At 42.6% G+C, this 25,608-nt stretch overlaps 1 long non-coding RNA gene across 2 annotated transcripts in view; it reads left to right on the top strand.

Annotated features, from left to right (window-relative positions):
• Positions 1-25,402, top strand: part of LOC134918108 (uncharacterized) — a 141,692-nt gene extending 116,290 nt beyond the window's left edge. Inside the window, exons 3-4 of one of the 2 annotated variants that reach the window (XR_010177438.1) lie at positions 20,017-20,109; positions 24,923-25,402. This is a non-coding gene — a long non-coding RNA (uncharacterized LOC134918108). The remainder of the gene's footprint in view (positions 1-20,016; positions 20,110-24,922) is intronic. The other variant, XR_010177439.1, reaches the window with a different exon arrangement.
• Positions 25,403-25,608: the final 206 nt, after the last annotated feature.

Below are 25,608 nucleotides of genomic sequence, written 5' to 3'. Positions count from 1 at the left end.
TGACTATGGGCCTAAAATTGGGTTCCATTAAGGTCCAGATTTCGGCTCTGTCGATTTTCTTCCAGAAAGAACTGGCTTCACTGCCTGGAGTTCAGACATTTGTAAAGGGAGTGCTACATATTCAGCCCCCTTTTGTGCCTCCTGTGGCACCTTGGGATCTCAACGTGGTGTTGAGTTTCTTAAAATCACATTGGTTTGAGCCACTTAAAACTGTGGATTTGAAATATCTCACGTGGAAAGTGGTCATGTTATTGGCCTTGGCTTCGGCCAGGCGTGTGTCAGAATTGGCGGCTTTGTCATGTAAAAGCCCTTATCTGATTTTCCATATGGATAGGGCAGAATTGAGGACTCGTCCCCAGTTTCTCCCTAAGGTGGTATCAGCTTTTCACTTGAACCAACCTATTGTAGTGCCTGCGGCTACTAGAGACTTGGAAGATTCCAAGTTACTGGACGTAGTCAGGGCCTTAAAAATTTATATTTCCAGGACGGCTGGAGTCAGGAAAACTGACTCGCTTTTTATCCTGTAGGCACCCAACAAAATAGGTGCTCCTGCTTCTAAGCAGACTATTGCTCGCTGAATTTGTAGCACAATTCAGCTGGAGCATTCTGCGGCTGGATTGCCGCATCCTAAATCAGTAAAAGCCCATTCCACGAGGAAAGTGGGCTCATCTTGGGCGGCTGCCCGAGGGGTCTCGGCTTTACAATTTTGCCGAGCTGCAACTTGGTCAGGGGCAAACACGTTTGCTAAATTCTACAAAATTGATACCCTGGCTGAGGAGGACCTTGAGTTCTCTCATTCGGTGCTGCAGAGTCATCCGCACTCTCCCGCCCGTTTGGGAGCTTTGGTATAATCCCCATGGTCCTTACGGAGTTCCCAGCATCCACTAGGACGTCAGAGAAAATAAGATTTTACTCACCGGTAAATCTATTTCTCGTAGTCCGTAGTGGATGCTGGGCGCCCATCCCAAGTGCGGATTGTCTGCAATACTTGTATGTAGTTATTGCCTAACTAAGGGTTATTGTTGAGCCATCTGTTGAGAGGCTCAGTTACATTTCATACTGTTAACTGGGTGTAGTATCACGAGTTATACGGTGTGATTGGTGTGGCTGGTATGAGTCTTACCCGGGATTCAAAATCCTTCCTTATTGTGTCAGCTCTTCCGGGCACAGTATCCTAACTGACGTCTGGAGGAGGGTCATAGTGGGAGGAGCCAGTGCACACCAGATAGTACCTAATCTTTCTTTTAGAGTGCCCAGTCTCCTGCGGAGCCCGTCTATTCCCCATGGTCCTTACGGAGTTCCCAGCATCCACTACGGACTACGAGAAGTAGATTTACCGGTGAGTAAAATCTTATTTTTTTCTAGCATTAATAAGGTTTCTGGTGCTATAAAATACACATAAATAGTGTCCTAAAAAATTCTTCCTATCACAAACAGTAAAAATACATTGTACAATAGTATTGGAAAAATGGAAGTGGGTGTGAGTCCTACTACCACATCATTGGCTTACGCCGGCTACACATAGGCTGCCCTACAGTATAAAGAGCAAAGGTCACAATGTGGAATACAGCCAGAGGTTTACTCATTGCTGTGCTCAGGGTCACGTTTGGAGGACAGGCGCCCCTATGACCATAAACATGTGGTCTGGATACTAGTTGAAAAACATGAAATACGAAAGCCTTACTTCAGGCATTTCATTTACTGCAACCTAAGTAAGAAGTATATTATTCACATATGTAACTCACACACACACTGAAATCTAGAAGTAAATAGGTTAACATAACATTGACATTATTTCTAGCTATATGTCTCTAAGGACAACCCGGCACTTGTTTTACATTGCAATGAATGACACAGATACACAGGGCAATTATGAAATCATGACTTCCTTGCTTGAAGAATTTGGAACACTGCTGGTTAATGGTTTCAGACATTTGTCAAAACATAACACATACTCTTGACCTTCATCAGGAGAGTGTCATAATTTCCAGTGACAAGTGCGTGTGTGAGTGTGTGAGAGAGAGCTGGTGGGGAGGGGGGGACGATGGTTGTACATGGTTTCATCTGCATGTGTTTTTGGAGGCCCTCAGTTAGGTTAAAAGGAAAAGAGAACACATCTCTGAAGAAAGAAGTCTCCACAGGAAAGCTGAGGCATAAGACAAACATTGCTTTGGAAGGAGGGTTGATGATTCATACTTAACATTTTCTGTCTGTCTGAAGAGGCACAAGTAGTGCTGATTATTTGCTGGCATTTTTGCAAAACAAAGTTAAGAATAATATTACTATAATGTTTCCCGATTCTTTACAGCAGTGTCATACTTGGTCATGTGGGGCCTCCCAGGGGAATGCAGTCAGGGGGCCCACTAAGGGGTAGGCCAACCACCAGGGAGGAGGGGCCAGCCATTAGAGGGGGCGTGTCATCCCATAAAGTTCATGATTACTCCTAAAGTCTGTATATAATGTGCGACTTGCAAACAAGGCCAGTTTTACACACACACACACACACACACACACACACACACACACACACACACACACACACACACACACACTCACTCACACACATATATAGAGAGAGAAATACATAAAATAAATATTCATAAATGATTAACCTCTGTTGTACAGATAAACACATATATGAATAAATAGAAAAATACATTATTAGAAATAGAAAATTGCCTGAGCAGGGGCACATTTTCTAAGTTGGTTATACGCACAGTACCATAGGCTAACGGCATTAACTTGCGGTTTATCAAAGCCACCGATGAATGGTGATTTCACTTTTGACCAATAGATTTAAAATGGCAACGGTAATAAATGATAATCAAGCCTTATTTTGAATTTATTAAAGTTGCTGTTTTAATTCCATCGGTCAAATGTGACGATCATTGGCCGCTTTGAAAAAAGTGCAACTTGGTAAAATTGCCTATATAATGGAAGTTCCACTTTAAGGGGGTGATTCAATTCAACATGATGGCCTAGATTAGCGATTCTGAAAGGACACATTGCAGCCTGCAACATTGCACATTTTTCATTGCACCCCAAAAAGGAGTGCAGAAAACTTTAAAAGTTCTGGGTACCCATATGCCAGATATTTGTGTGACCAAAAATCACGGTGAGTGTAATATGTGCCGGGTTGTTGCTTTCCAGCTGTTTTGGAATTCTGTACAATACCCAGTTTGCCTTCAGGTTGTTCTTTGCAGTTTCACAAAATTGATGAGCCATAGTCACTAATAGAAGTAAAGTGTCATTGATTGAAGGTCCATCTAATTTGCGGTTTGTATTCTTGATTATCTACTTTACTTCTGTAGATTTCAGAACAGTGAGGGGGAGTGGAGCCCGTCCATGTGGGAAGCTTGTATCGTTATACAAAGTAAATATGTACAGTATATATTTTATTACAAGTATGATAAGGGCTCTCAGAATATGTAAAAATATGGCATATTAACTATCATCACCAGGGTTGGACTGGCCCACAGGGGTACAGGGAAAACCCCCGAGGCTCAACTGCCTGGGGGCCCATCTCCTTCTCTGTGGATCAGGTTCCAGACTGTGCACTTGAATTATACATTATACATACAGCATGTTATCTTTTACTGCACAGGACTATAGTGTATTTTCTACAGTGCATTGCTGAATAATTTGGTATATATAATTAATGCCTTAGCAGTATTTGCTATATATATTTATCATGGGGTCCTGCTCATGAACTCTCTACTAGTTAGGCAAACCAGTGTGGTAGCTGGTCACACCCTCTCTGGAGACTGGCTACACCCCTAAACATGGGACCCTACCACTGCATTCTACTGGCAGTCCCTTCATGCCTCAGTCCGACCCAAAGTTTCTATTGAAAGTGAATGTCACCTACAAAAAATAGAGGCTGAACATATATTTAAATAAGAAAATGCAAATTATCAGGCCACTAGAAAGGATCCAGGGATATCCATGAGTTACTTCATGGAGGCAGCCAAGTTGTGGGTTGAGGCAATATAAGGGCATGTGGAAGAGCCTTTTGGCATTTAATATGCAGCTAAAGGAGTCTGATTGCATATAAGGGGCATGTGAATGACTGATTGCATGTAATGGGGAGCTGGAGCGGTGTGATGTAAAAAAACTGTAAGTTGCACTTGGAGGATTCAGATGGTTTATAATGGGCATGTACAGTAGAAGACTGTAAATAAAATGATGTACTGTATACTCAATGCTGAATTAATGTTTAGCATTGAATTAGTGTTTATCAATGTTGTAACATTTTGTGTCTATGTTGAAATATAGATGTATAAGCTTTTCTAATAAGAGAGGTCACATACGGGTTAAGTATACCCGTTGAAAAGCAGCAGGTATCTAGCTACTAATGGGTGCCAGGTCATTTCTTTGCTAATCTTTTATAATAAGAACATGGGGAATAACTGGTTACTATTGCTGGCACACTTTATTTTATTATAGAAATTATTCTATAGCATTACCTATTCTCTTTTCCTTTACTATTGTACTTTTTGGGATGAGTCACCTTCTCTCCTCTACAAAGGAGAAACGATGAGGACATCTTTGTATAGCATATGCATCACTTTGTGCATGTTTTCCTTTCATCTATATTGTTATACACTTTGGTTGCATATAATGGGGTAATTCCAAGTTGATCGCAGCAGCAAGTTTGTTAGCAATTGGGCAAAACCATGTGCACTGCAGGGAAGGCAGATATAACATGTGCAGAGAGAGTTAGATTTGGGTGGGTTATTTTGTTTCTGTGGAGAGTCAATACTGGCTGCTTTATTTTTACACTGCAAATTAGATTGCAGATTGAACACACCCCACCCAAATCTAACTTTCTCTGCACGTTATATCTGCCTCCCCTGCAGTGCAAATGGTTTTGCCCAACTGCTAAAAAAATTCCTGCTGCAATCAACTTGGAATTACCCCCAATGGCCCTCATTCCGAGTTGATCGCTCGCTAGCTGCTGTTAGCAGCCGTGCAAACGCTAAGCCGCCGCCCTCTGGGAGTGTATTTTAGCTTAGCAGAAGTGCGAACGAAAGGATCCCAGCGCGGCTACAAATAAAGATTGTGCAGTTTCTGAGCAGCTCCAGACCTACTCAGCGCTTGCGATGCCTTCAGACTGTTCAGTTCCTGTTTTGACGTCACGAACACAACCAGCGTTCTCTCAGCCATGCCTGCGATTGTCCTGGCACGCCTGCGTTTTTTTCGAACACTTGTGACATTGTTATTGGTTACATTTCATGAGTGTGTGTGTTGTCATCATGAGGCTGGATGTCATGAGTTAGTATGGACGATAACAGATGTGTTTGGAGACTGTAGATGTGTATACCAGAACTCTCTAGCACAGCCCTCAATTATTCCCAACAGGTCATGTTTTGAGGATTTCTGTCTATGGAGGCAGGTGAGATAATTGCTGACCCAGCATAATAGATAACTCACCTGTGCATGAGTTTATATATATTTAGATATTTAGGGCCTTATTCAGTATGAATCACATACTGACAATTGTATGCCCAGTGCGCACACGTAGGAGCAGTACTGAGTGTACGTATGCAGTGTGATCACATCTCACTAATGCGAATGCCTCTTCCTGACTGACAGGCAGAGTCGTTTGCGGGGTGGTCTGGAGCAGCGACACAGCATTGCGGGGGCGGTGTGGTGAAAACGGAAGCATGCCTTGGCCATTTTCGGATAAAGCACGTGATGTCACACGTGGCTGCTGCATTAGAAAACATGGCCACTCTGCGCCTGCCTTCGCAGCCAGGCTGCGCAGGCAGGGGCAACCATAGTTCAGCTACGTGATCGCAATTGAACTGCGATTGCATCGCTGGCGGGCATTTGCATGCTGGGCGGCATTGCGCTGTGCTGGGCGGCCCCCAGCATGCGATCACAAGCAGTTGCAGTTTTGCTAATTTAGCAAAACTGCAAATGTCGCTGAATAAGGTCCAATGTACAGTAGATGATATATGTATTATATAGGTATAGAGACACATGCATAGGACATAAGAAGGTATAAACATGTATATCACATAGAAAACATAGGAATAGGCTTAAATATAGGTAAAATAAAAGTAATTTAATGTTGGCGACTGTTCTAGACTTTAACATTTAACAAACTGTGCTTAAGGTTTTGGTGTGCTCTGCTGGGTGTGGTACCAGGCTGGGTTAATTCTCCTTGTTCCTCATTTGGGCTGCATGGCTATGCCTTCCACCTGTGATTATAGCTGCAGAATTTGATGAGGAAATGTAGTCACTGTCAGTCTTCTTCTTATATAGAGACAGCGAGCATGCACCCCTCACAATGAGATGGAGGGGCTAGAACTTATCAGTAATATTTACAGAATCCCATCTGGACAATCTGATTGTGTTCTCCTGTAAAATAGTGATCGTTTGATGGATAGTTACATATTCTAAGGGGGAGCTGTACTAATCCTTGCAGAGTGATAAAGTGGAGAGAGATAAAGTACCAACTAATCAGCTTCTAACTGCCATGTTACATAATCATTCTCACTACCCCTACATGTGCCGCCACACTGGCTATGTATGATAGCAAAACTGGATGTGATCAATCATATAAAATGTTCTAAACAGGAGCATGTGCATTGGAATAATTACTTTTATACTTACTGTTTATTTGATTGAAAACTGTATACTGTACATGCAAAGTTCATACTAGAGCTTTGTACATTGTACATTGTATGGCAGCTTGGGCCATATCTTTTTATTAGCCTATGTATTTTTCTTTCTTGTCATTTAGATTTATGACTTTAGGGGTCTATTTACTAAGCCTTGGATGGAGATAAAGTCGCTGGAGATAAAGTACCAGCCAATCGGCTCCTAATTGTCATTTTTGAAACCCAGTCTGTGACATGGCAGGTAGGAGCTGATTGGCTGGTACTTTATCTCCATCCACTTTATCTCCATCCAAAGCTTAGTAAATAGACCCCTATGTCATTATGTTTTTTTTAACCACTTGCCTGGAATGGTCACATCAGATGCACCCACACCAGGCTGGGCTTTACCTGACATAGTTGCATAAGATCTGATCGGTCAGAAACGCCTGCTGGGCGGCTGTGGGAAGATAATCTTCATGCAGCCACTAATCTCAGATGAACCTCCCAGACCCTGTGCACCTGCGGCTCCACCCAAATGTTTCCTGATCACTGTGGCCAGCAGTGATCAGGAGGCAGTCCGTGGCATCCCCTTCACCTGGTGGTGCTGCTCTTTCTGTATATTCTTGTGTATAAATTATATAGTAAATTTATAATTAAAAACATGTTTCAAAACTTTATTAAATTAAAAGCGTTTTCTGGAAAATAAATTGTCAGTTCAGTGGCTAAAGACCCCAGGGACCTGAGTTACAGTACCCAGAGCAATGATGAGCTGAGAGAAGATACCCTTAACCATAGCTACAGGCTACAAAATCTATATATAGAAAAAACTTGGCCCATTTTATCCATAAGATATTTCTTTTTTTTTTTTTTATTTACTATTGATTCTCTAACTAAATTAACCTCTGCTGGGTTAATTCTTTAGTATTAAACATATTTTTCATTCATTACCATACTGAGTGCTCTTGAATTATACAGTGGATGTCATTGTAGATGTGTGACATAACAGAACGTGACAGAGCCAGTAACAATTTAAAGCTGTACACTGCAGGATAAATATTAGATACCGTATGTAGTAGTGATGCAGAGTTGAATGTATGCCTGTGGGTCATATCTTGTGTGTTTTCTCACACTGCGCATTCTGCAGTATGAAGCAGACACAAATGATAGGCGTTGGGTATGGGATGCCGGTGGCCAGGCCTCTAGAATACCGATGCCGGGTTCCCGGCCTCTAGAATGCCAGCAATGGTCGAGCGCAATGAAGCCACTTGCATGTTCCGTTCCCACTCTATGGGTGTCGTGGACATCCACGAGTGGGAAAAACCCCAGTTAGACGGGATTCCGGCTGGCGGCATTGTCAGGGGTCGGGATTCCGGCGTCGGTATCCTGACCACCTGGATTCCGACTGCCCAGCAATGTAACTACATCCCAATGAAAGCTAAGTCAAATCATTTGCATTTCAATTGCATCTCTACATGTAACTGATGGGACTTTAACTGGCCTGTAAATGGTCTTTCTCACATACAGTAAGTTCAAGAGTGCGTGTTCACAGAGGGTATCCGGTCTATAGATATACACTAAAAAGGTCTACAGTCAATAGTTCAACCACTAATGGGTCAAAACTGGGTCAAAACATCGACAAGGTCAAAAGGTCGACATGCAAAAGGTCGATAGGGTCAAAAGGTTGGCACATGTTTTTAGTGTTAAATGTTTACAACTTTTGCTGCATTTACTTTCCATGTCACAAACTATTAACTTTAGTAACATTGTGGCGAGCAAAGTGAGCCACCGTGCCCAAATTGTGGCGTGCAAAGCGAGCCCACGAGGGGACGCATTTCAACAAATTGGGGTAAAAAAAATGTAAAATAACATAACACCCAATTTTTTTGTGTTGCCCTTTTGACCCTATTGACCTTTTGTCCGTGGCCCTTTTGACCTTGTCAACCTTTTGACTGTCAACCTTTTGACCATGTTGACCTTTTGACTGTCGACCTTTTACTGTCGACCTAATGACTGTCTATCTTTTTAATGTCTATCTTCTGTATCACAACCGTCCACACAGTGGCAGACTATGCAGACTTAGACAAAAGCATAAATACACCTGGCATATCATTTGCACCGAGTTTAGGCTGGTACAAGCAAGAGCTGTTGATGATGACTGTTATCAAGCCAAGAGTACATATAGGGTGAAGGATACACCATAACATGAGTAAAATACTGCATACAGAAGAATATACACCTTTAGCTCCATGCAGACACTGCACAAGCAATTACTGTCTATTTGCATTCAACTGGGAGTCAGACCCATAGTTGTTAAGGTTGAATAAGATATATTTCTATCAAGCTCATTGCTTTCTTTTTTTGGTATTGCATATCACATTGACGCACATGAAGAACATGGTCGTTACTAACAGTTGACTAACTTTAAATCTTTAAAAAAAAAAAAAAACACTTTATCACACTGTCCTTACATGCCTTGGCTAATGTACATATTGACCAGATTATAAAATTTGTTGCAATGCCAACAGATAGTGGCAAATATTAAATAAGGAAACTAAGTCAATGTTTGTATGGGTTTATATTTGTTTTACAATTTTGTTTCATTCAAATATCAGTCTTCACTACGTTTTGGTTTCGGTCTAAACACTACAGTATCTCAGAGAACAATTACTAAAATAAGGCATTGATTGCAGGTGTAAGCATATGGAAGTATAAATAACCATACCAAAAAAAAAAAAATCACAAAAGTATCTATGAGAACAATATTTCTATGTTGTTGGGATTTTCTATTTTGTAAAACAAAAAAAGACTATTGTGAGGCAACTAAAAGATAGTGGTCTGATTATACTGACAGTAAAAATAAAAATTGATTGTATTCAGCAAGTTAACAAAAGAACAATCAACTACATTAGTTACTGTATTCATAGTTATTATGTAAGGCTAAATATATTTCATAAGATACCTTTATAAAAATGTTACTGTCTAGTGTAATTATTAATTCCATGTAAGACTGTTTCATCTTACAGTACATTATAAATGTTTGATTATTACAACACATTTTCATGGATGACCTTTTCATTTAGTAATACAAATGTTTTCTTATTAAAATTAGCTTTTTGAATGCAACATAAATTACATTAACCTTTCAAACTATTTGCTTTTGTCACTTGCTTGTCAATATTTACTCAGCAGTGGTTCAAGTTAGCTTTCTGGTGTGAATCAGTCTACAATTAGTTGTTTTTTTGTTTTCGGAGGTAGTGTCATCTGATTACTGAATTATGTATTACTGTATAACAGAAACAATTAACTTTATTATTATTTAACTATTGCAGATCATTAGGCATATTGGTTTTGGTAGAACTTACTTTATTCAAGATATTTCTATAAAAAAAAAATTAAATTAACAAATTGTATTATTTTTCTTTATGAGTGATGTAAAGCTTCAGGCTACATGCTACACAAATATTTCTGTCACGTACTAAGGCATTGAACAATATCTGTTAATGTGTTGTGATGAGTAAAGTCAGTCCACTGGTTCATTAAAATAAAGTAGAGAGCATCAAAGCAAGCAAGCAAGCATCAAAGAGTGTACCACTGGCATCCTGACTGTATCCCTAAAATACAGAGACCCTGAAATATTACCTGCTCTGACCCTAAGTCACCCATATGTTTTATTTATTACACAAACTAGAACCAATAAACCTAGAAATAATGACACAGACAACTGTATAAATTGGAAAAAATGGAGGTCACAGCCAGATTTATTAAATTCTAATCTGAATTGAAAATATTATTCACCGGTGGCGAAAAAGCAGTGTCAACTCGGCCATGGCTTAAAACTTTAATTTTTAAACAAATGGGGCAGAGTTTTACGCCCCTTGCGCAATCCGTCCTGGGTAGAACCATCTCCCCTTAATTAGCACAGTGCTGGTCCCTCCATAAGATGGTGACCTGGTCCTCCCCTGAGGTAGTGACCGACTCGCCTTTTCTCAAAGGGGAAATGCTAGCCAAGCTCTGCTGCGCTAAATTAAGCCGCCGAATAGCACTGCTTTCCGCCAAATTCGGAGGCTCTAGACTACGAAAACCGCCACCACAACCTAAAACCTCAAACCTCCTTTCAACACCTCAATAAGGCTGTGACAAATAACTCCAAACCACTCTCAGATAAATGCACTCCATCCAACCAATATAAATATTCCTACTCGTAACGCAAATCTGGGTGTTTAGCAACTTTTCCACCTAAACTAATGACATATCTGGAGGTTGGGCACTGAGTTTCCTTCTTACTTTATCTAAAGCCGCTCCCCCTTGGGTGCCCCTCCAAAATCTACACGGTACCACTTCTGACCATACCACCTTAACCAAAGGCCAATGCTCTGTGATTATCTGAAAATCCTTTTTTATGGCGTTAATAAGTTCTATACCTTTAAATGTACCCAGATCATTGCCACCTAAATGTATCACCAAACAATCAGGGGCACCCCATTTTTCTTCGAAGTTCCAGAGCACACTTAATAGGTTGTTCCATCTCATTCCCCTTAAACCTATCCACCTCACTTAAAAAGGGAACAACTTGTACATCCTGTGCCTACTGGCCCAATAAATATATGAGTAACACACAATCCACACCCGGCTTGATAATGTCAAACAAAAACCTGTAGAAAAAACAACAAAACAAAGAACATTTTATTCAATATTAGTATAATCTTTAACGAAACTGCTAAAGAGAAACAGGGAAGGATAAAAACTTAGTTGTTTAGGCGACCCAGATGGAGGTGAACAACACCAAACCTCAAAAATGTTGTGAGGAAAAAGGTGAAAAGAACTCCAATCCCCCTTTAACGGCGGGTGGCTTATGGCCCTGGGATTCCGAAACAACAAACTCGCAGGACGCCTACCACTAATGCAACTTATCACTCCTAATATATCCCTTATAAACATCCGACTTCCAGCGCCCTAACCTTTTAATATCCTCGCTGGAAGAACCTGTCAATGCTGCGCAAGTTGCTGCACCTATCCTAAAAGAATGGGTCCCATAACTCTCCAGCGGAAGGTCCAACGCTATCAAACACATATTGAAGACACTTGTGCATTGAAATTTGGATAAAGGATTAAGATCCTTATGACCCAACCATTGCTCCCCCCTTTTTGGACGAAACTGACCATAAGCCTCTGCTAATCTTACTGGGCAAATGCTCGGCTCCTTATGCATAGGAAAAGAAATTCATTTACATCTCCCTAGTTGATCCGTTTTGGAATGGTGTATTTTAATAAGCAGCTTATTATCCTTCAACACTACATATTTAACAACATGCCTGAATCCACTGAACTTTTGCTTTATGCCGCTATCTCACCTAATCTAACAGCGCCGCAAAAAAGCTATAGCAAATGCTAAACTAAAAAAGGGCGACCACAAATTCCCCTAATGCAATACCAGAAACCGCGATAATTAACTCTTTCAATAACTCAATGTCGATTGTTCTACGTGCGCCACTTACACCTGCTTGCTCCTTAGCCCGACCCCTCAAAGCCTTTGATAAAATAAAAGATTTAGTTGGGTCTAACAACCCTTCCAAACGCAAAAAATATGAAATTCCTGCTAAAGCACCCAACATCGCTGCTTTATAACGACCCCTCTCATGCCATAACCATACAAATTCTAATATAGCATCGTGGATACTCTTACCCCTACCTCCAGAATTCAAATACGCCTGCCAATCCTCCCAAGCTGCAGAATACGATCTCAAAGTTCCCGGGGCCAACGCCTTCAATGCTAAAGCTTTCATGCCGGTTTGATGATCTGCCATACAAATTCGGGACATGATAAACCTTCCATTTTTGCTGCTGGGGCTAATGCTCTAAACCTATCCCATTGAAAACGAGATAAAGCATCCGCTATCCCGTTCTCAACCCCAGGGACATGCCTAGCATTCAAATCTATATTCAACTGTAAAAACCTAACGGTCAAATGCCGTAGCAACCTCAAAGCGTGTGAACACGAAGATTTTTGAATATTAATCGCTTGAACCACCCTTAAATTATCACACCAGAATAAAATCCTCTGATTCCCAAGCCTAAAACCCCATATCTCAATTGCGACAATTATTGGAAAAAGCTCAAGCAAAAACATACTGTCTGTAAACTTCCTTGTGCGCCATTCCTCAGGCCAAACTTCGGCGCACCATTCCCCTTCAAAATAAGTACCGAAACCTAACGACTCTGATGCATCTGTGAAAAACTGCAGCTCACGATTACTCATTTCTTCATGCAACCAAATGCGTACACCATTGAACTCACTCAAAAATGTTACTGCAATAAAATTTTCTAACAAGATCCTTAAATTATTCACTTTCTCCGCTGGCAATCTACAAAAGCCTGCCTCAGTATCAATTTCTATGCCCAGATAAGATAAACGGGTCACAGGCCCCTCTGTTTTATCTTTAGCTATCGGTACACCCATAACCGAAAAAAGCGCTTGAACTAAAAAAAAAAAAAAAAATTCCTGGCGCACTGAGCTACCCGCAGGACCTGCCAACAAGAAGCCATCCAAATAATGGGTGACTCCCAACTGACCGGTGCCTGCCCGCACACACCACTGTAGAAATGAACCTTCAAAATAAGAAACACGAAATTGAACAGCCATAGGCAACACCTATCTACATAAAATTGACCATCCATCTTGAAACCCATAAACTTAAACGAATCAGGGTGCAGCGGTAACAGTCTAAAGGCTGATACTATACCCACTTTTGCTAACAACGCTCCCGAACTAAAACCTTTAACCATAGCCACAGCTTCTTCAAAAAGACTGATATTTTACGCTATACAAAGAGGGGTCAAGAGCCTCGTTTATTGAGCCCCCTTCCGGGTAGGAAAGGTACTCAATTATCCTACATCTTCCTGGCTCTTTCTTTGGTACTACCCCCAATGGAGAAACGCAAAATTCAGCTAGAGGTGGACTTTCAAAAGGGCCACACATACGCCCTAAAACAACTTCAGCTGCAATCTTCATTCTTACTATCCCTGGAAAATCTGTAGCTGACTTTAGGTTTCTCTGGCCAAAACTATAACCGGCCTAACTACAGGTACTGTAGATTGAAACTGAATTTAAAACCTTGCAATAAAAATGCTGCCTCCTCCCTAAGAGGATAGCAGCCTAACCATCGTTCTAAAACTTCTAAATTCACTGGTGACTCCGCTTTATCTAGGACCGGTTCTCTGCTCACCCCTACCCGCTGACTGAGCTGCGGGTCTGTTGCAGTCCTTTGCTGGGTGATTTCCTCCACACAGCATACAGACGTGCCTATATCGACACAATGTTCCCCTATTACATTGTGCGTTATTAAACGCGTAACATTTTCCTCCTCCTGCCGTGTTAAAACCTGGTCTGACCTGAAAGGGCTGCCTTCTACCCGTCTGTTCCATAGGAAGCCTATTGCTTTGAGTCACTTCTAACCATACCTCCACATCCTTAAACCCCAAACTTAAAATCTTTTGGCCATCCTGCTTTTTCCTAAATAACTCATCATACTGCCTCCAAACATTTTGCCTCGCCGTAAGATACATATTATGTACCAGGTGAAAATACTTCAGAATATTCATGATTTCTGATGGACGAGACTCCATATAGCAAGCCCAAATATATAAATTCCCGCAAGCCAGTTAGGATAATTCCTTCTAGCTTCTTCAGCAGCCGCCCCCCCAGCCTTTGCTGTGCCCAACGCTCTTTTAGCGTCATGCGTAATCGCAAACATATCTACAAATCGGCCTTTCTTTATTCTTTCCCTAACCTTAGACCTAACTCCTCTTAGAATTGCCATATTCGCGCAATGTACGCTATCACCTGTTGCATCAGGAGCCGAGCTGCTCGCTACGCTACACCCTCCCTTTGAACTTTTACGCTTCCCTCTAAGATGCTGAATGAATGTCCGCATAAATTTGCGCGGATTCTCCAGTGAGCTAGACGGATCAGATGATTCGTCGGAATGAGAGGAAAAAAAAAAAAAAAAAAAAAAAATTTCGCGCTAAGCTGAACTTTTGAATTTTTCTCACCAGTTCCAGAACTAGAAGGACCCGCGTCCGCGTCTCCTGCGTCCAGTGGAATCTTACCTGCTGCTGATGTGTGCAATGAAGCTGTATGAGATGCTAAAACCTGCGGACTCAATAAAACAGCATTACTTCCAGCTTGACCGGCCTCTTCTGACCAGCCGGTCACTACCGACGCCGCTCGTACTTGAGATTGCGCACGTGCAATATTCACCTCCAACTGCCGTGGTGATGGGGGTCCGGCCGGTGGAGGAATTTGGGGCAGGGTCGGCAAACCTATCTGATGAGCGCTCATGAATTGATTAGGTGCAGGCTGCAACCAATGTGCATATTGATTGCCTGCCTGCCGGGGGGGGGGAGGGGGGAGGGGGTAAATTGCACAACTTGAAGTACGGCACAGGGTTGGTAAAACTGACTTAAATGAGGCATTTGAGTATTAAACAAATGCTGCTGCCCTGCCACATGCAGATGCATTATATTCTGTGGAGCCCCTTGGCTGAAATATGGGGACCATGAAACCTGTGGGGGCTGAAAACCCCCCACCCGCCTGCATTTGTAATTGAGAGGAAGGAGGGGGAGGGGGGGGATTCTAAGCAATCCCCTTGCCAAATCTGAGCCTGCCACTGCAGGCCCTGGAGAATTGAAATTCTCCCTTATTATATTTTCCTGCCTAACATTCTGGGCTCCTGATATGGGAGAGGCTAATATACTGCCTCTCCCCTGGAGCCCTGCTGGATAACTAATGATGCCCCCTGCAGCCGTGCTCCCCCCCCCCCCCCCCCAGCTCCTGAAGCTGTGGGAGGAGGGCTAATGGCCGCCATGTTATTTGACATGGCGACGGGGGCGGGGCTTTTAGCAGCAGGGGCCGATGCACCTAACCCGCTGCTTGCTATTAATGGAGGCCGGGGTGTGTGCTCGTGGGGCTGGCCGTCATGCCTGACAGCCAGGCCCGCAGCACAGAGGGAGAGAGAGGCGGGTGAGAGCCCGCCTGGCTCCCCTCACAGCGTAATGCCGTGCTCCTCTCAGCGCCGGAGAGGCAGCGGCTGCAGTGAGAGGCTTAGATGCCTCAACCAGCCAGACAGGAGGGGGCGCACTGCGGCGGGGGTGAGGTATACTAAGTAAATAGAAGCTAACAAAGTTACCTCAGTACAGGACAAGAAAATTAACAGCCTTGACTAAATTAAACACTTATGAAATTAACTAAATAAAAACCAGCTAAACCACAATAATAACCAATTTAAAGATGAATAACAAAAACCTTAGCTATAATAACAACCTAAGCTATAATAACAACCTAAATAATATTGATAACCCTGCAGAGTGATACCAGTTACATTACCAGTCCTGGGATCACAAAAATGGCAAGAGGAATCAGATTACCTCAGCCCTCACTTAAATAAACGAATAGAACCCGCCTACCTAAACCCTTCTCATTGGATAACTTATTTGATTGACAAACTTTAATGACCTATCAACTAATATCAACACAAAAACCAGATCTATCTAGCTTAGTTACATAAACAAACAGGGTGCTTATATTCACTCTATCCTATGCAGTCTTTCGTTCCTTTTATTGTCAGCAAGCAACTTAAAGAATCACTTTTGTTTCGTTATAAATACACTTCCAAGTGCAAAGATATCTTGGTCAAACATAACAGTACTCTTTATTTACTAATATAACTTTTATGGTCTCCAAGAGCTTTCCGATTAATCTAATTAAAGGTCTGATTATCCTATATCATAAACCTACTAGTGGCTTAAAACCTTAATTTCCCATAACTTAGCACTACTAGATGAAATAAAGACTATGAGACTCAAATATTGTCATCAAACATAACATTCCACGTCTGATGCCTGAAAGCTGGTTTGCCCTCAAATCGGGTTCCTATTGAAGTAAGGACTGTGGGTCTAATTCAGAGATGGATGGATGCGATCACTCGCAACGGCCGCATCCATCTGGTCTGCTCACGAACACTGACCGCAGTGCGCGTGCGAGACCTCGTGGCTGCAGTGTGACAGTCAGAGGGGCATCATTGCAGTGTTAGGTGGGCAGGGTATACCAAACAGGAGCGTGCCGGGAGCGTTTTCAGGGTGGCTGCGTTATGTCACACGCATTCATCAGTGAGCGCCCTCACACATTCTGGCGGCCTTGCTCTGTGCTGGGCGGCCCCCAGCACGTGCGGAAATGAATGCAGACCTGGCTGCGTATGTAAACTGTCACTTTCTATATACCAGCAATACAATTTGTGTGTTCTACCATGGCAGCCTCCTGTAGGATTATGTGATGTCTCTCCTGTGAGTACAAAATTATTATATATGCAATAATTTCCCCATGCAATAATTTATATGTACTATAGGCAAAACATGCATAATTCTCCAGAACTGCATTGATTTACATAATTCTTCAATCAACAAATATCCCAACAATATTGACATATCAGATGATTCTACTTTTCTTGTTGCAAGACAATTCACCCAAATAAATCGCAAGATTTTACACTTTCGTTTCTAAAACCAAAATATTATTACTAAACAAAGCGCGATTGATTCACTAGCAAAACCCACTTTTACCTCTAGCCTTAAAGGAGGGTATTAAAGGGTATATAGATTATCAATAATAGGGAGAGAAATATACTAAAAGGACCATTAACTATTTTTAGCCAATATAATTAATTAACCACTTATTTTTATAGACAATACTCTGGAATATACTGGGTATGACAGGAAAGGCTCTGCCTCACCTGACTGCACATCACTGCCCTACACCTCTACCTGCAGGCAGCAAACACTCACCACCTGGTGAGCTGTATAGAACCCCACTACGCAGAGCTTCAATCAGTGAGAACCAGTGTGTTACACTTCAATATACCAATATCATTGATTAAGTAACTGGGCAGTACATACAGTTAGAAATGAAGAAGAAGGAGAGGAGTCTGTTCTGACACACAAACAAAGATAGGAATTGGTTATTTGGAAAGGTTTTTTTCCTTTGAAATTTACCTTTTATTAGTTTATATTAAAATTGTGTACATAATAAAGAAATCAACAGCGAAATATAGGTTAAAATATTTAGAAATGTGAAAAGACTCAAAAAAGTTTGTATTAAAATACTCAGCCATGTGTCTTCTCATGTGTCTTTCTTTTATTGTGTTTAAGTTCCTCATTACTAATCTACAATTCCTCTAATGAAATTAGTATCCCTGAGATAACTATTATAGGATATTCTCAATATTCAAGAAGAGATTTCAGTATCATCCTGTAATGAACCAATTTAGGGGGTGATTCAGACCAGATTGCTGCTGTGCGTTTTCGCACAGAAGGTGATCAGGTCGTAACTGCGCATGTGAACGCACTGCAATGCGCATGAGCGTTGGACACCAACAATGGTGCAAAAATGTAATAAAAGATGTCTCTATTGTTATTCTAATCCTAAAAGATGTCTCTATTTTTGTGGATGAGAATGATGCAGGTGGGAGATGATGGTGTGGCTGAGAGACGACACAGGGAGGAGATAAGGGTGTGGCTGAGATATGCAGAGGGAAGATGGTGTGGCTGAGAGACAATGCAGGGAAGAGATGAGGGTGTGGCTGAGAGACGACTCAGAGGAGATGATGGTGTGGCTAAAATACGCAGGTGGGAAATGATGGTGTGGCTGAGATTGCAGGGAAGAGATGATGGTGTGGCTTACAAACAGAAGTGGTAGATGATGTTGTGACTGAGAGAAGCGGGGGGGGGGATGATGGTGTGGCTGAGAGAAGCAGGCAGAGGTTCCGCGTTGTGATAAACCACCATATAGGTACAGTAAATTGCATATGGAATGGAAAGGAATACTAATAGGTGGTGCTAGACATGCCCAATAGGTGGTGCTGGACATGCTCATGCATATGGTGCAGGTATTGTTATTGGCAGAGTTATATAGGTAAACACCAGTGGATGACTCAAGCTAAAGTTGTATCCTCCTTCACCCACATGTGCACGCATAGCAGCAGCGATTATTTGGACCCATCCACGAATAGACACAGGTGCATACACACCTATACATTCCTAATGGAAGCCGATGCACACGCACGTGCCCATGCACACCTTTCACATTATGTGTATATAATATATATATATATATATATATATATATATAATAATATAATCTATACAGGGGAAACTCAGAGAATTAGACTATCATGCAAGTTAATTTATGTCAGTAATTCAACTTAAAAGGTGAAACTAATATATTATATATATATATATATATATTATATATATATTTCAAGACTATATTTGTTATAATTTTGATGATTTTGGCTTACATCTTAAGAAAACCCCAAATCCAAAATCTCAGAAAATCAGAATATTACATAAAATCAATTAAAAAAGGATTTTAACTATAGAAATGTCGGCCCTCTGAAAAGTATAATCATGCATATGTTCTCAGTACTTGGTTTGGGCCCCTTTTGCATGAATTACTGCCTCAATGCGACATGGTATGGAGTCTATCAGTCTGTGGCACTGCTGAGGTGTTATGGAAGACCAGGATGCTTCAATAGCGGCCTTCAGCTCTTCTGCATTGTTCGGTCTCATGTCTCTCATCTTTCTCGTGGCAATGCCCCATAGATTCTCTATGGGGTTCAGGTCAGGCGAGTTTGCTGGCCAATGCAGCACAGTAATCCCACTGTCATTGAACCAGGTTTTGGTACTTTTGGCAATGTGGGCAGGTGCCAAGTCCTGCTGGAAATGAAGTCAGCATCTCCATGAAGCTTATCTGCTAAAGGAAGCATGAAGTGCTCTAAAATTTCCTGGTTCATTACATATAATACAATATATACCCCACTTATATATTGTATTATATGTAATGATATTGGACCCTTATACACAATTGAATGTGCTAGGGTTATTATGTTTACTGAACTTCTGGATTGTGATATGCTTTTAAAGTACCAGCTATCAAGGGTATCCGGATCAATATCTCAATAATTATATAGATGGCATGGAATAATTATCAAGTGTGTTTTAGCACATGTATGTTTCATTTAATTACATGTACATGCAGTGATGTTTCTAATATCGGTCCAAGTGGGGTTTGGCTATATATTTTGGGTAATGGATCCTTGTTGGTGTTTTTAATGATTGGATAAAGGGTCATTATATTGGACATTGGTCCTATCCCATTAGGTCGATTCATTCTGCGAATTTCATGGAAAAAACTTTCCTGTGAGTTTGAATTTCCAAGTGTCATATGCTTTTTCCTGACATTATCAGGTATGTGGGCCTGGTATTATTAACAAGTTTATATTATACTTACATTTTATATTATACTTACTGTTTATTTTTGGCCTATATGAATGTTTAAAATGGGATACTTTTCCAATAGGCACAAACGTTCAATTGTTTGACAACGTAAGATCTGTTCAGAAATAAAAGGGTTCAAGAATACCATATATTGGTTTAATTCCCATTTATTGAGGTAGGTTTATGCTCTCGATTCCTCTTTGTTCTAATTTCTTTACCTCCGTCTGTACTCCAGGAGCCTATTTTCTACGACGTTCCAGTCCATATATGCTTGTATATTTGTATTGTAAATTTTGTATTGTATTATTGTTTTAAACTTCTGTTCTTAAATGACTATGGCCCTCATTCCGAGTTGATCGCTCGCAAGGCGATTTTAGCAGAGTTACACACGCTAAGCCGCCGCCTACTGGGAGTGAATCTTAGCTTCTTAAAATTGCGACCGATGTATTCGCAATATTGCGATTACTAACTACTTAGCAGTTTCAGAGTAGCTTCAGACTTACTCTGCCTGTGCGATCAGTTCAGTGCTTGTCGTTCCTGTTTTGACGTCACAAACACACCCAGCGTTCGCCCAGACACTCCCCCGTTTCCCCGGCCACTCCTGCGTTTTTTCCGGAAACGGTAGCGTTTTTTCCCGCACGCCCATAAAACGGCCTGTTTCCGCCCAGTAACACCCATTTCCTGTCAATCACATTACGATCGCCGGAGCGATGAAAAAGCCGTGAGTAAAAATACTATCTCCATTGTAAAATTACTTGGCGCAGTCGCAGTGCGAATATTGCGCATGCGTACTAAGCGGAATTTCACTGCGATGCGATGAAAAATACCGAGCGATCAACTCGGAATGAGGGCCTATGTTCTGACATTATAGATACGCCCCTGGTGAAGTTTCTGTTTGAGACGAAACGCGTCAGGTACTCAATCTTGTTCTGATGTGACCTCCAATCTGCAATATTGGGAGGAGGATATCACGAAAAAAGTATTTGTGTATTTATGTCAAATCAGGCCCCCATTGTATATGTTAGAAGACTGATACATTGAAGAGAATCATATTTATATGAATACTGCCGTTATTTTAGATATTCTATTACATTTTAAAATAAAATATATGTTTTGGAACCTATTGTTCATTTCATGAAGCTTGTAAAGGTCATGTTTAATAATATTACTAATGCAAAGAGAATAGGGAATCAATACTAGTTTCCTGGGGCGCCAATTCCACAATTTTTTTAAATATATATATATATATATATATATATATATATATACTAGCTGATTCATCGGGCCCTACGGGCGCTCTTCACACCGTCGTAAGGGGCTACGCCCCCTTAACCCTTGCACACCCTTGTGGCATGCAATATTTTTATCATATGGAGTATTACCTCCAATCATAATTGTGTGAGTGGTTAAATATTGCACAGACAAAGAGCATGCGATGGTGAACAGTGCACGCAGGGCCTGTTGAATCACCTAGTAGGTGCTTTGGTTGAGGGAGTGGCAGGTGCGGGGAAGATGCGGATGGGATCCAGGGGTGCCGCGGGAGGGGGAGGGGTGGTTGCCGTGGTGCCGCAGGTGGGGGGTCTGGAGCCACCACGGGTGGGGGAGGAGCAGTTGCGGGGGTGCCCCGGGTGGGGGAGGGGCGAATGTGGTGGTGCGGCGGGAGGGGTGGGTGCAGGGTTGCTGCGGGTGGGGGAGGGGGTCCGCAGCTACCGCGGGTGCAGGAGGGGGTGTGTGGGGGTGCTGCGGATGGGGCCTAGAGGTACTGTGAGTGGGGGAGGGGTGGGTAATGCTTATTCTGCTTCTCCTCCTGTCAGCAGCTAAGCTGCTGACCTCCCTTTGGCAGTGGCTCTCCCGGTGACTCGCACAGCAGCCAGTCACTATTGTTAGGGCTGGTGTCCCAACGCGCTGCATTACAGGGAAGAAGATGCACTCAATAAACTACAGCTCCCTGCAGCCCTAAGGGCCAGAATGCTTCGTCGCTAAGGGCTGCTGGGAGCTGTAGTTTAGGAGGCGTTACGTGGTTCAGGGGGGTGTTACGTGTGTAAGCATCACTGTACATGGGGGCATTACGTGTGTAAGCATCAATGGTACAGGGGGCATTACGCGTCTAAGCGGCACTGGTACAGTGGGCATTACATTTCTAAATGGCAGATACAGAGGCATTACGTGTCTAAGCAGCACTGGTACAGAGGGCGTTACGTGTGTAAGTAGCACTGGTACAGGGGGCGTTACGTGTGTAAGCGTCACTGCTACGGGGGGCGTTATGTGTGTAAGCGTCACTGCTACAGGGGGGCGTTGCGTGTGTAAGCGTCACTGGTACAGGGGGCGTTACGTGTGTAAGCATCACTGGTACAGGGGGCGTTACGTGTGTAAGCGTCACTGGTACAGGAGGCGTTACTTGTGTAAGCGTCACTGCTACAGGGGGTGTTACTTGTGTAAGCATCACTGGTACAGGGGGGCGTTACATGTGTAAGTGGCACTGGTACAGGGGGCGTTACATGTGTAAGCATCACTGGTACAGGGGGGCATTACGTGTGTAAGCATCACTGGTACATGGGCGTTACGTGTCTAATCGGCACTGGTACAGAGGGCATTACGCGTGTAAGCGTCACTGGTACAGGGGGCGTTACGTGTTTAAGCATCACTGGTACAGGGGGCGTTATGTGTGTAAGCATTACTGCTACAGGGGGCGTTATGTGTGTAAGTGTCACTGCTACAGGGGGCGTTACGTGTGTAAGCGTCACTGGTACAGGAGGGAGTTACGTGTGTAAGCGTCACTGGTACAGGGGGGGCGTTAGGTGTGTAAGCGTCACTGGTACAGGGGGCGTTACTTGTGTAAGCGTCACTGGTACAGGGGGCATTACATGTGTAAGCGTCTCTGGTACAGGGGGCATTACATGTGTAAGCGTCTCTGGTACAGGGGACGTTACATGTGTAAGTGTAAGGGGGTATTATGTGCGCTGTGCCTATGTAAAGTATGCGAGGTTGCCAATTTATAGTTTGCAGGGCGCCGAACACCCTAGCACCGGCCCTGACTGCACACCCACTGCACTGCACAGCACTGTCACCTTTTACATTGATTCAGCGACCAGACATTACCCTCCACGATATCACCCACTCTATCCATTACATTAGCCATCTCGGGTCTTCCAGGCCGGCAGCCCAGGTGCTGTGTTGCGGAGTCAAGGCCTCTGGGGATCTGGGGATCTGGGTGCGGCTGTGGTGGGGAGGCAGTTCTGTGACATCACGCGCAGAGAGGCTCCGGGGCTCAGAGAGTATGTGGCACAGGGAGGGCTATGAAAGCTTTCCGCTGCGCCGCTTTCATACACATGTATGCCGGTGGCCGCAGCAGCTTTTGTTCCACCTGCACTGCGGCTAGGGAGTGGGGATTGTTGATGGCGGAGGGGGCAGGCGGACTGGCAGCAGGACATATGACGCTGCAATAAAAGGATTTTTCTCCCTATCTACAGTGCAGAGACTTGCTGCAGATGCAGTGGCATAGCCTCCTGCTGTACCTTTTTGGCAGGTACAGTCCCTTTTTTTTATGGTCTGTACCGATTATTGACTCTCCAAGCTTCCATTGAAAGTATGGGAAAAGGGGCGTGGCCAAGCGGGTTTACCCGTGGCCACGCCCCCTTTCAGAATTTGTATACATTTTTATGTGTAATGTGTTGGAGGGTATGTTGCTGCAGATGCAGTGGGACTATTTTGGGGTGTGGAGCTGGAGCTGCAGCTCCATCTGTCTCATTTCTAATCCTGCTCTGTGAAAACACAGCAGGCAAAGGGCAGAGCCTCCCATTGGATGTAACCTATGTGGGAGGGCGTTTCTCTCCCAATCACCTGTGGACTGGGTGTGATAGACCTGCCACTAACCCAATGAGAGATGCGTTATACACACAGGCACAAAGTCACAGATCTGGGCTATTATATAGGAGATATATATAAATATTACATTAACTTAGGCTAAGTACACACTTGCTGATGTTACATCAGATGTTCATCGTGCAAGATCTCCCCCACAAGCGATATCTTTCATACACACTGAACGATATCATTTGCTTCTCGTCAGTGACGGCATGAACCCACATCCAGGTGCATGTTGCTTTGTTCTATGGGGGTATTTCCAAGTTGATCGCAGCAGGATTTTTGTTAGCAATTGGGCAAAACCATGTGCACTGCAGGGAAGGCAGATATAACATGTGCAGAGAGAGTTAGATTTGGGTGGGGTGTGTTCAATCTGCAATCTAATTTTCAGTGTAAAAATAAAGCAGCCAGTATTTACCCTGCACAGAAATAAAATAACCCACCCAAATCTAACTCTCTCTGCACATGTTATATCTGCCTCCCCTGCAGTGCACATGGTTTTGCCCAACTGCTAACAAAAATCCTGCTGCGATCAACTTGGAATTACCCCCAATATCTTTAGATTTCAAGGTGAAAACTAAAGATATTGCACATCGGTAATGTCCCAAGGGAGCGTGCATCATTAACGATATAGTTAATACACACTGGATAATTTGAACGATATATCGCCCGATCTGCAAGATCGGACAATATATCGGGTGCATGTCTCCAAGTGTGACGCAGCCTTACATAGGTTTTAGCGGCTTCACTTTACAAAAAAAGTACATATCAGCAGAGTTGATCTGGCTCCCTGGGGATCTGCTGGCAGTTTATGTTTGCTGATACAATGTTTAGAGGCACTCGGCTCTATGATCTTACACCTACAGTACAGTTGCCATTGCTAACTGATTGTGATGTTAGTAATGCAGATTGTATGCCCAGGAGCAGGTGCAGAGAGCCAGGTGCCGCTAAACACTATATCCTTAGTGAGCCAGCCTGACTCTGTGGGCTAAATGTAATAGCCTCCAATTTTTTTTAAAGCAGCGATCATTTACAAGGCAAAACCATATTTACTAAGTATGAAGAAACCATGTCAAAGCAAATTAAAATTAAAAGGCATGTTAATTGTTTTCTTTCTTATCAAGGGTGTTTTTTTTGGAAGCCTGGGTACCAGAAGGCACAACAGTGAATCACCATTACTATAAAAATGGTCTAGCAACTTTGCAGAAAAGAATCAGAAGAAAGAGGCCAGAATTGTGCAAAAATGATTTCATTCTCCATCAGGAGAATGTACCAGCCCACACAACTCTCTGTGAAGCAGTTTTTCCTGAGATACAGATTGCAGTACAAGAACACCCTCCATACTCACCAGACCCAGCACCGTGTGACTTCTTCCTTTTCCCTAAAGTCAAATCTGTACACAAGGCAACCCATTTTACATCAGTTACTTTGGTAAAGAAGAAGATGATAGAGTTGTTGAGATAGCTGAAAGATAATGAGCTACAGCACAGCTTTGACCAATGGTAAATAAGAATACAGCAGTGTGTGTACGCAGATTGGAAGTACATAGAAGGGGAATGGAATTTAAATGTACTTAATATAATTAAACATAAATTATATATTCAGTCTCGTTATTTAATAGCCACACCTCATGCAATCCAGGGAGCATCCTAATGACTGCCATATAATATAAATAGCTTCTTAGTGACTGCCATACAATCCAGAGAGCATCCTAGTAACTACCAGTTGTGAAAATCAAAATGATGACAATAATACAAAGATGATATTTGTAAGTTCTGAATATAATCTTTGTATTATTCTAATCATTTTT

The sequence above is a fragment of the Pseudophryne corroboree genome, chromosome 1, assembly GCF_028390025.1.
Source record: "Pseudophryne corroboree isolate aPseCor3 chromosome 1, aPseCor3.hap2, whole genome shotgun sequence".
Classification (NCBI taxonomy): Eukaryota; Metazoa; Chordata; class Amphibia; order Anura; family Myobatrachidae; genus Pseudophryne; species Pseudophryne corroboree.
Note: the sequence above shows the minus strand (reverse complement) of the source record. Positions and strands in the feature narration are given on the sequence as shown.